Source organism: Trichomycterus rosablanca, chromosome 7 (assembly GCF_030014385.1).
Source record: "Trichomycterus rosablanca isolate fTriRos1 chromosome 7, fTriRos1.hap1, whole genome shotgun sequence".
NCBI classification, from domain to species: domain Eukaryota; kingdom Metazoa; phylum Chordata; class Actinopteri; order Siluriformes; family Trichomycteridae; genus Trichomycterus; species Trichomycterus rosablanca.
This window is the reverse complement of record NC_085994.1, coordinates 14,551,658-14,565,153: the sequence shown is the minus strand read 5'-3', so window position 1 is coordinate 14,565,153 and position 13,496 is coordinate 14,551,658. Positions and strand designations below refer to the sequence as shown.

The 13,496-nt window shown below is 43.8% G+C and overlaps 2 long non-coding RNA genes across 2 annotated transcripts; both read left to right on the top strand.

The window, feature by feature from the left end:
* Positions 1 to 5,689: 5,689 nt before the first annotated feature.
* LOC134317704 (uncharacterized) lies at positions 5,690 to 6,426 on the top strand. Its single transcript, XR_010013261.1, has 3 exons — positions 5,690 to 5,759; positions 5,837 to 5,909; positions 6,378 to 6,426. It is a non-coding gene; the product is annotated as an uncharacterized LOC134317704 (long non-coding RNA).
* A 5,918-nt stretch (positions 6,427 to 12,344) lies between these two features.
* LOC134317703 (uncharacterized) lies at positions 12,345 to 13,109 on the top strand. Its single transcript, XR_010013260.1, has 3 exons — positions 12,345 to 12,414; positions 12,492 to 12,564; positions 13,061 to 13,109. It is a non-coding gene; the product is annotated as an uncharacterized LOC134317703 (long non-coding RNA).
* The last annotated feature ends 387 nt before the right edge of the window (positions 13,110 to 13,496 follow it).

Genomic DNA, 13,496 nt, shown 5'->3' with positions numbered 1-13,496 from the left:
TTACATGCCATATGCTAAATAAGCAAGAAATTAAAGGGGTTAACAGTTTATTTATTTATTAGGATTTTAACATCATGTTTTACACACTTTGGTTACATTCATGACAGAACAGGTTATTACAGGTTACACAAGATTCATCAGTTCACAAGTTTAATGTCAAACACAGTCATGGACAATTTTGTATCTCCAATTCACCTCTTTGGACTGTAGGACCTAGACTAAGGGGTTAACAAGATAAACAAAATAATCTTTATAATAATCTTGAACACTACACTCCAGCCACATGTCTAAACTAAAGGTGATGTGATGCATATCATGTCCTGTTTTTAATACCAAGCCTGATTTAAAATGCTTTCAACCAGTTTACTGGCACTAATGTGCACTGAATGAGTAGAATGTGGTAACCATTCTAATTTAGCCATTCCACTATTTCAGTTTTATATGAACGGGTAATGGGATGTAGGCTCCAGACATTTTAGCACCTTATGTGATTAACAGCATGCATGAAATGGCATTATTAAAATGATTTTAGTGCAATCTGTCAGCCGTGATTGTAAAAATCGTGCAGCTTATGGCTTGAGGGACGGAGCTTCTGATGGAGCAATGATGGATTTGATGACACCATAAAGCTAAACAGGCAAAACAAACAGCATTGCACTTATCTCATATATTGGGTCAATTATCATTAATTTAGTTGATTATGATGACAGAATTAGTTGAAAAGTAGCTGTCAATCTGTCAAGAGAAAGAAGGAACCACCGTATGTTTTATTAATCATCTCTTAATAACTGTATTTGCCATTTGAGAGGGGGTCCATCAGTGTGATGGCTGCAGTTGATGCTAAATCAATTCATGTCAACTCCAGTTTTAACACCTAAATGTATTCCTGGAAGGTAACAGGTCTCTTTAGGTACAGTAAATTTGAAAAACAATGAAGTACACCAAAACGACTAATATTATAATATATAACAATGTACACAAACTTGCAATTTGGTAAGAACCTGTTCTCCTGTCATCATAGAAAGTTAGTTAGCCAACTAGCTTGCATGTGTCAGTATAAATGATTGTGTTATTTTAGCTTCATTATCTTAATCAGTATTGTAATTTTGCAGTGATTTACAGTATAAACTGTACATTGTACTGTCACAATACACTATACAAGCAATCAACTAAACATGTTTTATCCCTAACAACAGCTATGTTAAATAAATAAAATATACTATAAATCATTTCATTTTCATTAACTGTTTCATCCTGGCAGGTCAGGTTCCACTGAGAAACACTAGCCACAAGTCAGAAATATCCTGGACAGGGCACCAATCCATCGCAGGGTTTTTATCCCCAAACCTAGACATAGCCAGTCATGTTGGTATAGACATCCGGCTGACCGATAGCACCAATACGACTTATAACAGATCTCAGCAGTAGTGAGCTAGCGTAATAATCTGATGCACCGCCAAAACACCACTGTTGCCTCACAGCAAGAAGGTCCTGGGTTCGATCCCCAGGCAGGGCAGTCTGGGTCCTTTCTGTGCGGAGTTTGCATGTTATCCCCGTATCTACTGTATGTGGGTTTCCTCCGGGAGCTCCGGTTTTCTCCCACAGTCCAAAAACATGCAGTCAAGTTAACTGGAGACACTGAATTGCCCTATAGGTGAATGGGTGTGTGTGTGTGTGTGTTTGTGTGTCTGCCCTGCGATGGACTGGAGCCCCATCCAGGGTGTTACTGTGTGCCTTGCGCCCATTGAAAAGCTGGGATAGGCTTCAGTGACCCTAATTGGATAAGCGGTTAAGACAGTGAGTGAGTCTTTGGACTGTGCCGCTACTATTTAACAAATTCATATAGTCAGGTCAACTGGAAATACAAAATTGCCCTTTGAGTGTGTGTGTGTGTGTGTGTATAAATGTGTTTGCCCTGTGATGGATTGGCGACCTGTCCGGGGTATTTCCTGCCTTTCACCCAATGATTTGGACCCAACCCAACCCTGAATAGAATGAAGCATTGGGAAAACACTGAATGAATGAATGAATCAATATGGTAAAGCATACCAGGTAAGAAAACAAACCCAACACAAATATACAAAATTAATTAATTAATTAAATTAATTAAAAATAACAATGATGAGGTTTACATAAATTTCCTATTTGAGAAAAAAAATACATTAAAAAAAATCTACAATAATCATAATATTCTTTAAACAAGCCCGGAATTAATCCTAGTTGACAACAGGAGTTTATGGACCAAGTGCAAAAACTACCTGTCCTTTACTTTCTCTTGGGCTGTCTCTTTTTCTCACTCACTTCATTTTCTGTGCCCCCTCTCTATTAATTCAGTAAGAGTATAGTGAAAGGCTCATATCAGGGACAAATCTCCTTTGTTGACCCCTGACATCTCATTTGCCCATGTCAGTCCTGACTGCAGAGTGAATCTGGAGGACATGTTTGTTCAAGCTTTTTTGATGTCTGTCCTTCCCGTGTCCTGCACACAGCAGATATTCCCTTTTTTAATCTTTTATCCACCCACCCCGGCTCTCTCAGAGTCTCTCTATCAAGAGGTTGAATTACTCTGCCTGCTTATTGAGTGCTGGTCACACACTTTGCTCTGTTGCGCTGGAGTGAGAATCAGTGAGAAGCTGACCTTGTGTGAAAGATGGGGAGGGGTCAGGGGAGCAGCGGATCAATAGACAGGAAAAGTCTGTGCGTGTTATCCTATCTATGTGTAAGTCGAAGACAAAGACAGAGGATGAGATGCCAAGGCTTGGGCAAAGTTTAGTCAGTGGTATAAAGGACTATTCCGACAAGTATGGCATTGATAATGAGGGACAAAGAAGGAGATATTTGCAGTCTGTATAGAGAACAACAAATGAAATGGGTGCCATGAACAGACCTGCTCAAGCCAACACAACAGCTGCAGTATAACATGGCTTGGCTACTACATTGATTTGAAACTGTTTGGAGTGATGGAACACCATTCTTCAAATCACAACATATATTTTTTTATAAGTGTTGTCTAGTTGATAAAGTGAAGAGCAAATGGTCAACAATCTCCCACAAGTGTTAAACTTAGCTGAGTCTTGGTAGGTTGGTTGGTTGGTAGGGATAGATAGATAGATAGATAGATAGATAGATAGATAGATAGATAGATAGATAGATAGATAGATAGATAGATAGATAGATAGATAGATAGATAGATAGATAGATAGATAGATAGATAGATAGATAGAGTCCGTGGCCCATCAATGCATTTTTTTTCCTAAATACGGCCCCCAACAACAAAAGTTTGAACACCCCTGAGATGGTTCCATATACAGTGCTACCTTGTAACAACATCCCCTAAACTCAAAATCTTTTAAACTCAACACCCTTCGTCAGGAAATTTGTACCCCTAAACTCAACGTTTCCCTTAAACCCTATGTGTTCAGTTTGTAATTTCAAATTAAAAATGAACAGCTGTTTTGTTCAGCGCTCGGCTTGAATGGTGCAATAATACATCATCAAAGTGCAAATATGAGACGAATCTGCATTTGTGTGGAATAACTGTCAAAATTCACTCTGAAAGCTCCACATGTATCTGTGTTTATCTGTTTCACTTTTAAACTAGTGTTACAGCTCGAGGTGCTGAGAAATTGTAAGAATCAGCTTTTTATTTCAGTGTTTTTATATTATGTGTGTTATTTTCAGTGTATAAGTGTCAAAAACAACCCCATTATTTTACATATGTCTAAAATATATGAAGTTCCACAGGACCACGAAACACATTAACAGGTTTCCCATACATTCTTATGTGAAACAATACCCTGAAACTCAACGCCTGTCCCAGAACCAATTGACGTTGAGTTTCAAGGTACCACTGTTTAGCTTGTCAACAATCCACTCCCAAACCATGTACTGTATGTCTGTATGATTAATGCACTGCTCTTTTATACATATACACCGATCAGGCATAACATTATGACCATCTTCCTAATATTGTGTTGGTTCCCCTTTTGCTACCAAAACAGCCCTGCAACTGCAATGCACTGTGTATTCTGACATCTTTCAATCAGAACCAGCATTATCTTCCTCAGCAATTTGAGCTACAGTAGCTCTACACGGGCCAGCCTTAATTCACACGTGCATCAGTGAGCCTTGGCCGCCCATGACCCTGTCGCCGATTTACCACTGTTCATTCCTTGTACCACTTTTGATAGATACTGACCACTGCAGACCGGGAACACCCCACAAGAGCTGCAGTTTTGGAGATGCTCTGACCCAGTCGTCTAGCCATCACAAGTTGGCCCTTGTCAAACTCGCTCAAATCCTTAGGCTCGCACATTTTTTCTGCTTCTAACACATCCGAATATGTGTATCCCACCCACTAACAGGTGCCGTGATGAAGAGATAATCAGTGTTATTCACTTCACCTGTCAGTGCTCATAATGTTTTGCCTAGTCAGTGTACTTCACCTTAACAGGACCAGGTTTACTTTATGATGCAAATAATTTGTTCATGTGCCAATATTTCTGGATGAATAATAAAAAGATTCCTATGCATACAGTTTATGAACATAATGATTAAGTCAAGCTCCTACCGTTATGCAACATTTAAGAGTTTAGACAGTGATTTCCACATTTTTCACCTATTTCATCTAGAACATTCCATTAGAAAACAAACTTGCTTTTTTTGGGTTAAGCTGTATTAGTTCCTTCATATTAATATTATAATGGGTTCACTTTTTAAGATCTGTAATGTTTCCAAATCTAAGTGACACTTGGCAAAAGGAACAGAATTAAACATCTAATAAGCAACAGTTCTCAACCCTTTATTGGACCAGTTCTAACAAATCGTGAACATCTGGCAGAGTCTCGGTATTTAAAATGGTAAATCAATATGAAAGTAAAAGTAATCTCAGTATCTCTCCAGAAGTGAGAGGAGAAAGGAATGGGTATGGTGAGCTAGTTCAAATAGTGCCATGTCATTCACGGGTAAGTGAAAAGTGTCTGGAGGCTCATTTCCAACTGTGATTCAGAATTCAACAGGACTAGAGACGGAGTAGTTGGATAATAAATTGGATGTTTGTTAGTCAGAGCAGGCTTTCTCCTCTGAGCTCAGGCATCATTTGTAAGTGATGTAGGAGTTCATTCATCATTAATTACCGCAACCATGTCAGACAACGTTATTCTCTGCTACCTACCTGTGGGGGGAAAACCTGAAGGCGAGTGGGTGCACACATGTCAATCTGTACCTTGTTAGTTCCTGCTGTTGGCGTGCATGTGTTAGGATTTTTTTTACACTATACACTTGGTTACACTTGTCCTGCTGTTGCTGCAGTAAACAAAGGCAATGGGCAGCCACACTCATGTACATGCAGGTAACTAATGATGCACATGTCAAGGAACGATTTATGGTAATCGCAAATCAGGCAAACCACTGATCACAGTGTGTTATTCATTCTGTACATTTTTACAATTTTAACCAGTTACACAAAAGTCTCTTTTACATTGCATGATACCCTACAGGAGAGGTTCTTAACCACTAGGGGGCCACACTAAGCCCAGGGGGGGTCCCATTGCATTTTATTAATGTAGCAGGTGTAATGCAGCTCTAATTGTTGTGGGGCGGAACAGGTAATTGGGTAGCCGCCCTAAGGATTCGGGGAAGGCATTTAGGCGGGCGCCTTTGGGGTCCATGGAGTGTTTGTACCGGCTGGCTGCTAAGCTAAGGGAGCTAGGAGTAGCGTGTTCGAGAAGACGGCACATTTTGTGAGCCACGCGGCACTGGTAGGTGTAAATCTGTGTTTGGCGTAATAGTATGTCAACTCTGGTCGGGTTTTAACTGAGTTTGTGTACTCCCATAGCGTTGGGGTGCGTGTTTACGGACGAGTCCAGGGGGACGGTCTCATCCATCAGTTGTGGACCAGGAACATAGAGGTATGTTAAGAACCATTATGCAGTATTCTCAGTAATCGGCTGATTTCGGTTGCGTATGTTTTCGCTCGGTAATCCTTTGCGTTACAGCAGGATTAGTGGGGCGAGTGTTTTAGTAAGCAATTATACGGTCTCTAACTCGGGTAGTTTTAGATCTGCACATCGCATTGGTGTGTGTTTGGACACATTTGCTGGTTGGGGCTCGACATTTGCCTTAAAAATGAATAACTGTTTGCTGCTAGTACTATGAATAACTGTTTGCTGCTAGTACTATGAATAACTGTTTGCTGCTAGTACTATGAATAACTGTTTGCTGCTAGTACTACGAATAACCATGTTTGCTGCTAGTACTATGAATAACTGTTTGCTGCTAGTACTATGAATAATTACATACTATGTGCTGCTACCTTAGAATTGTGCTTATGTCCTTATCAGTGTTTTTGTTAATCTGGTTTTAATGTGATTGTGTAGGACTGGAAGGTGGCAGTATATTGGGTGCTAGCTGCTGTTCTCTCAGTGTTTTTTTCTTTCTTTTGTTTTCGTTTCTGCTCCAACCAATTAGTATTTTAACATTAAAATATTTAACTATAATCGGTCTTGGTCAGGGCTACAGTGTGGGGAAACTGCATTATTAATTTGTGTGCTGTGTTCACAGAGTGGTTAATATTGTCGTGTAACGCTTGTCTGTGATTTGGATGTCCCAAATAGATTTTATTCCTTTGATTTGCTCTTATGCACGTGTGTTAAGCCGAGTGTTTTGGGTTAGTCCCCCAACTTCGTTGATACCTGACCAACCCGTAGACAATTAACTTTTAGCTATCTCTTTTAAAGTAATAAACTGACAGTGACTTGTAAAATTCTAAACTGTAATAAAGGACATTTTGTATGTACTTTCAATCTGTGTCGGTGCATTCATTAAGTCAGAGCTCCCCTTTGCTCTAGGTCTAAACCAAGGGGTGGCGTTGTCGGGTTTGTATCGTGATATAGAGGGGCGACCGCCACATTTTGGCGTTGTCGGCAGGATCGACCGTTCCTATTTTGTCACTGTCAGTTTGTTTGAATGGTAAGGTTTATTGGGGACTTGGAGCAGTTTTAGTGTTTGTGTTTTTTTTTTTTTATTATTATTTCTGTTGAGGAGAGAACAGCAGCTGGCATTCTAGAGAGGATACCTCACCCGGAAAGGCTACCGATGGAGGAGGAGCTGCAGAGACTACGGGAGCAAGTAGGACGTCTTCAAAGCGAAAACGAAAGACTGTCTGCGAGTAGCTCTAGAGGTACTGGGGAGAATGTTGAAAGTGGTGCTCAGCCTGCACGTCGGGAACAGGCCTTTTACCTGCCCCGGGAGAGAAAATGCCCCAAGTTTTCGGGTTCCGCGGTAGGTGGTGCTCTCTCTGTAGAGGAATGGGCAGAGGAGGTACAGAGTTGTATCAGATCGAGACATATGTCGGATTCGGATAGAGCTCTGTTCCTTTATGACCATCTAGAGGGGGAAGCCCGCAATGAAATTAAATATAGGTCTTCTGATGTTAAAGAAAATCCTGTTGAGATTATAAGAGTGTTAAAGGAAGTATATGGGTGTACTAGGTCTTATGTGTACTGGCAGCAACGGTTTTTTGATCGAAAGCAGCGGGAGGGGGAGTCTTTGTTTGAGTTCTCCCATGTACTAATGGAATTACTAGATAGGATAAAACAGTGTAAAAGTAATTCCCTGGGTGATCCAGAGATAGTTTTACGGGACCAGTTTTGCGAAAACGTCCGGGACCCTGCTTTACGGAGGGAACTTAAGAGGTTTATTCGTACTAATGACAATGCGTCTCTTTTAGACGTGCGAAGTGAAGCTATTCGGTGGGTGGAGGAGGGACACTCTGGTCGTGACCGGGGGCAGCGTACCTTGTCCCGTAGTAGCGAGCCTCCCTTTTCTTCTTTGTGTGAAGCCACCATCGCTCAACCCTCTGAACTGGCTGAATTGAAGAGTATGGTGTTGGAGCAACAAGCCCAATTAGATACACTAGTTAGACGTTTGGGCCCCCACGCTGGTGACCGAAGGCCGGCCGTCTCATCTAGGGGTGGTCGCTTTAGACGCACTGCTGATGGGCAACCCATTTGTTTAAAGTGTGACAAACCAGGGCATATAGCTCGGTATTGTCAGTTTGGTCCCTCTTCAGGCAACGATAGCCTACCCATTCATGTAACCCATAATGAGTCCCCTAGTCATCCGGAAAACTAGAGGTCCCCAGTGTGCAGAGCCACACTCTGGGAATGGAGGTTTTTGGCTCAGTTCATCCCCATGATCGGTTGATTGGAAAGTGCCCGGTTTTGCGTGTGTCCATGGGAGGGGTGTGTGTCCCTTGTCTGGTGGACACAGGGTCGATGGTCACCACTATTACGGAGGGGTTCTTTTCTCAACATTTTTCACATTTGTTAGCGAAAGATTGTAAATGGTTAAGACTTAAGGCAGCAAATGGGTCAGAAATTCCTTACATAGGCTACATTGAGTTGGACGTAGAGGTCTTTGGGCAGTGTGTTCCGGGGCGAGGGGTATTAATTGTTAAAGACCCTGAAAATGCCACGTTGCAGGGGCATAAGGCGGTAGTACCCGGTATTTTGGGGATGAATGTACTTAGGGACTGTTATTACACCCTTTTTGAACAACATGGCTCCCAGCTTTTTCAGTCTCCCCTGCTACAGTCGGTGACTCCAGCGGTGCGGCATGCCCTGCGTTACTGTGAAAAGATGGAGGCTGTAAGGAATGCTCCCAAGCCCTTTAAGGTTAGAGTTTATGGAAAGTCTGCTGTTCGTATTAAGAGTGGTACTCTGACTTTGGTTGCTGCGAATTGTCCACAGTTAGAGACTATAGAGTTCTTGTTGGAGCCCTTGGGCTTTAAGGAGGGACAGCTCCCAGATGGTTTGTTTGTGCCATCTGCGCTGGTTTGTGCGCAAAAGGGTTTGGTGTATGTCCCCATTGCGAACATCGGTAAGATTGATGTGTGGCTTCCGCCTCATCATGTAATCGCTACAGTACAAGTCGCTACAGTGACATCAGGGGGAGGAACAAACCCGTGTAGCGAAGAGGGCCTGGCATTTGTTTCCGCCCAGGGTGTAGCGATGGGTAGTAGCTTATCAGAGAAACCCCTTACTGATTTTAAGGGTCTTACTGAGGGTCAGGCCTCACAAGTTCATGCCCTTTTTACTAAGTATGAAAGCGTCTTTGCTAAGGGTGAAGGGGATCTGGGGTGTACGGACTTGATTAGTCATGAGATTCCATTATGTGATGATGTTCCTGTGCGGCAGGCGTATCGACGGATTCCCCCATCCCAATATGAGCTGGTGAGAGCCCATATCCAGCAGTTGTTAGAAAGCCAGGTGATTAGAGAAAGTAGCAGTCCATACTCCTCTCCAATTGTCCTGGTGACAAAGAAGGATGGCAGTCTTCGGCTTTGTGTAGACTACCGGCAGTTGAATGCCAAGACCCGTCGTGACGCTTACCCTTTGCCCAGGATAGATGAATCTCTAGACGCACTATCGGGGGCTAAGTGGTTTTCCACCCTTGATTTGGTAAGTGGGTACAATCAGGTTCCGGTGGCGGAAAAGGACAAGTCTAAGACTGCTTTTTGTACTCCCTTTGGGCTATTCGAATTTAATCGGATGCCTTTCGGGCTTTGTAATGCACCTGGAACCTTCCAGCGCTTAATGGAGCGCATGTTTGGCGACTTCCGGTATCAATCTGTGCTTTTATATCTCGATGATGTTATTGTGTTTTCTTCTACTGTAGAGCAGCACATAGAGAGACTTGAAACAGTGTTGGCTCGGCTTCAGAAGCAGGGACTGAAGGTCAAGATGTCGAAGTGTCAGTTTTTTCAGCACCAGGTAAACTACTTGGGTCATGTGGTTTCGGCAGAGGGGGTAGCCACGGACCCTGCTAAGATCGAGGTAGTCAAAGATTGGAGACGCCCGTGCCATCTTGCAGAACTGCGTTCTTTCTTGGGGTTCGCAAGCTACTACCGTCGCTTTGTACAAGGTTTTTCTAAGCTGGCCGCACCACTGCATAGTCTTGTTGGGAAACTTAGTGGGCCCAGACGAAAAGGAAGGACCCCACAGACCCCTTTGATGGCTGCCTGGGATGGAGAGTGTGAGCAGGCATTTGAAATGCTGAAAAAGCGGCTTGTCTCAGCCCCAGTCTTGGCATATGCAGACTTTAGTAAATCGTTTATTCTAGAGGTTGATGCCAGTCATGGTGGCCTAGGTGCTGTACTGTCACAGGAACAAGACGGGAAGGTGCGGCCGGTCGCCTTTGCCAGCCGAGGTCTAAGGCCTACCGAGAGAAATATGGAGAATTATAGCTCAATGAAACTTGAGCTTTTGGCAGTAAAGTGGGCGGTGACTGAAAAGTTTAGAGAATATCTGTTGGGTAATCATTTTACCATCTTGACGGACAACAACCCATTAAGCCATTTGCAGACTGCAAAGTTGGGGGCTGTAGAGCAACGATGGGCATCTCAGCTGGCTTCTTTTAACTTTGTACTAAAGTATCGGCCAGGGAAATGCAATCAGAATGCAGACGCCCTGTCCCGACAATATCTTGACCGTTTTTCAGTGGGCACAGGAGTTCCATCGTCACTGTTATCGGCTACTGAAAGTCAGCCGTCGAGTGGCTTAGAGGGTCAATGTGGGGCAGTCATTGCTTTCCCAGGGCGTTCATATAGAGATCTTAGTTTGCTGCAGGTGACTGATTCTGCGATTGGTCCAGTGTGGAAATTCTGGAAACAATGCCGGCGTCCTAGGGCCGACGAGCGTGAATCTCTATCTAGTCTAAGCAAGGCTCTGATTCGGCAGTGGGATCGACTGGTGGAGCGAGAAGGAGTTTTGTACCGACGTACTCAGCCTTCTGGGGGTGGCCCAGAGAATTACCAGTTGCTTTTGCCCTTGTGTCTGCAGAAGGAAGTTCTGCAGAGTGTCCATAATGAGCATGGTCATCAGGGCGTCGAAAGGACGCTTCAACTCTTGCGGAGCCGATGTTTTTGGGCGAATATGGCCCAGGACACTGAGCATTGGTGTCAACAATGCGAAAGATGTGTGTTGGGGAAGGCCGTACAGCCTAAAGTCCGAACCCAACAGGGAACGTTGCGGGCTGCTTACCCGAACGAGATCCTGGCTATCGATTTTACGTTGTTGGAATCTGCAAGTGATGGCAGAGAGAATGTCTTGATTTTGACTGATATTTTTACGAAGTATACCCAAGCGTTTCCTACTAGAGATCAGAGGGCAAGCACTGTGGCGCAGGTGTTGGTGCAGCAGTGGTTTTACAGGTTTGGCCCTCCAGCTCGTATTCATTCTGATCAGGGTCGTGCTTTTGAAAGTGCACTGATCCAGCAATTGTGTACGATGTATGGCATACAGAAAAGCAGAACTACCCCCTACCATCCTCAGGGGAATGGACAGTGCGAACGCTTTAATCGTACTTTGCATGACCTATTGAGAACTTTGCCGTTGACTGAAAAGAAACATTGGCCCCGCCACTTGTCTCAGCTGACGTATGCCTATAATACAACCTCTCATCAGACTACAGGGCAGACCCCCTACTATTTGATGTTTGGCACCCACCCGCGGCTGCCGGTGGATTTCCTGTTGGGCACCGGGGAAGCAACACAGAGGGTGGAGAACCAGGAGGAATGGGTCCGGAGCCATCAACAGAGTCTACGACTGGCTCATGAACACGTAAGGAAGAGAACAGAGAGACTAGTGCATCAGCGGAATCAACATAACCAGGACCAAGTAAATGACCCAGGGTTGGTAGAAGGGCAGCTGGTTTATTTGAGAAATCATGCATTGGGGCGAAATAAGATTCAGGACCACTGGAATTCTCGAGTGTATCGAGTAGTGCGAGCTCCCACTGGGACTGGAGTAGTTTATTCAGTGGTGCCAGCCTACGAAGAGGGGCCTGTTCGCAAGGTGCATCGGGTTGAATTGAGGGCTGTTCCAGAAACGCAGCAACAAGATGCAGGAGAGGTTGCCTATGGGGCTGATGAGGCCAGTGTGCCTAGTTCACCAGTTGCGGAGGAAGATCTATCGAGGGACTCTATTGTCCTCTTTGTGGAAGAGCCCATGCAGATAGATCAGCCTCGTAGACCCGCTGCTGAAAGTGCAGAAGTCATACCTAATCCCCTGCGACGTTCCACTAGGACAACCGCAGGTCAGCATTCTAACCCCTATAGACTCCCATGTGCAGCTGTTCCAGAGGTGTCTGGGTCTGACAATGGGTCAGAGCATGAGGTGTAATCGTCGGGCCGTCGATTCATTTGTGGGGGGTGTATTGTAGCAGGTGTAATGCAGCTCTAATTGTTGTGGGGCGGAACAGGTAATTGGGTAGCCGCCCTAAGGATTCGGGGAAGGCATTTAGGCGGGCGCCTTTGGGGTCCATGGAGTGTTTGTACCGGCTGGCTGCTAAGCTAAGGGAGCTAGGAGTAGCGTGTTCGAGAAGACGGCACATTTTGTGAGCCACGCGGCACTGGTAGGTGTAAATCTGTGTTTGGCGTAATAGTATGTCAACTCTGGTCGGGTTTTAACTGAGTTTGTGTACTCCCATAGCGTTGGGGTGCGTGTTTACGGACGAGTCCAGGGGGACGGTCTCATCCATCAGTTGTGGACCAGGAACATAGAGGTATGTTAAGAACCATTATGCAGTATTCTCAGTAATCGGCTGATTTCGGTTGCGTATGTTTTCGCTCGGTAATCCTTTGCGTTACAGCAGGATTAGTGGGGCGAGTGTTTTAGTAAGCAATTATACGGTCTCTAACTCGGGTAGTTTTAGATCTGCACATCGCATTGGTGTGTGTTTGGACACATTTGCTGGTTGGGGCTCGACATTTGCCTTAAAAATGAATAACTGTTTGCTGCTAGTACTATGAATAACTGTTTGCTGCTAGTACTATGAATAACTGTTTGCTGCTAGTACTATGAATAACTGTTTGCTGCTAGTACTATGAATAACCATGTTTGCTGCTAGTACTACGAATAACCATGTTTGCTGCTAGTACTATGAATAACTGTTTGCTGCTAGTACTATGAATAATTACATACTATGTGCTGCTACCTTAGAATTGTGCTTATGTCCTTATCAGTGTTTTTGTTAATCTGGTTTTAATGTGATTGTGTAGGACTGGAAGGTGGCAGTATATTGGGTGCTAGCTGCTGTTCTCTCAGTGTTTTTTTCTTTCTTTTGTTTTCGTTTCTGCTCCAACCAATTAGTATTTTAACATTAAAATATTTAACTATAATCGGTCTTGGTCAGGGCTACAGTGTGGGGAAACTGCATTATTAATTTGTGTGCTGTGTTCACAGAGTGGTTAATATTGTCGTGTAACGCTTGTCTGTGATTTGGATGTCCCAAATAGATTTTATTCCTTTGATTTGCTCTTATGCACGTGTGTTAAGCCGAGTGTTTTGGGTTAGTCCCCCAACTTCGTTGATACCTGACCAACCCGTAGACAATTAACTTTTAGCTATCTCTTTTAAAGTAATAAACTGACAGTGACTTGTAAAATTCTAAACTGTAATAAAGGACATTTTGTATGTACTTTCAATCTGTGTCGG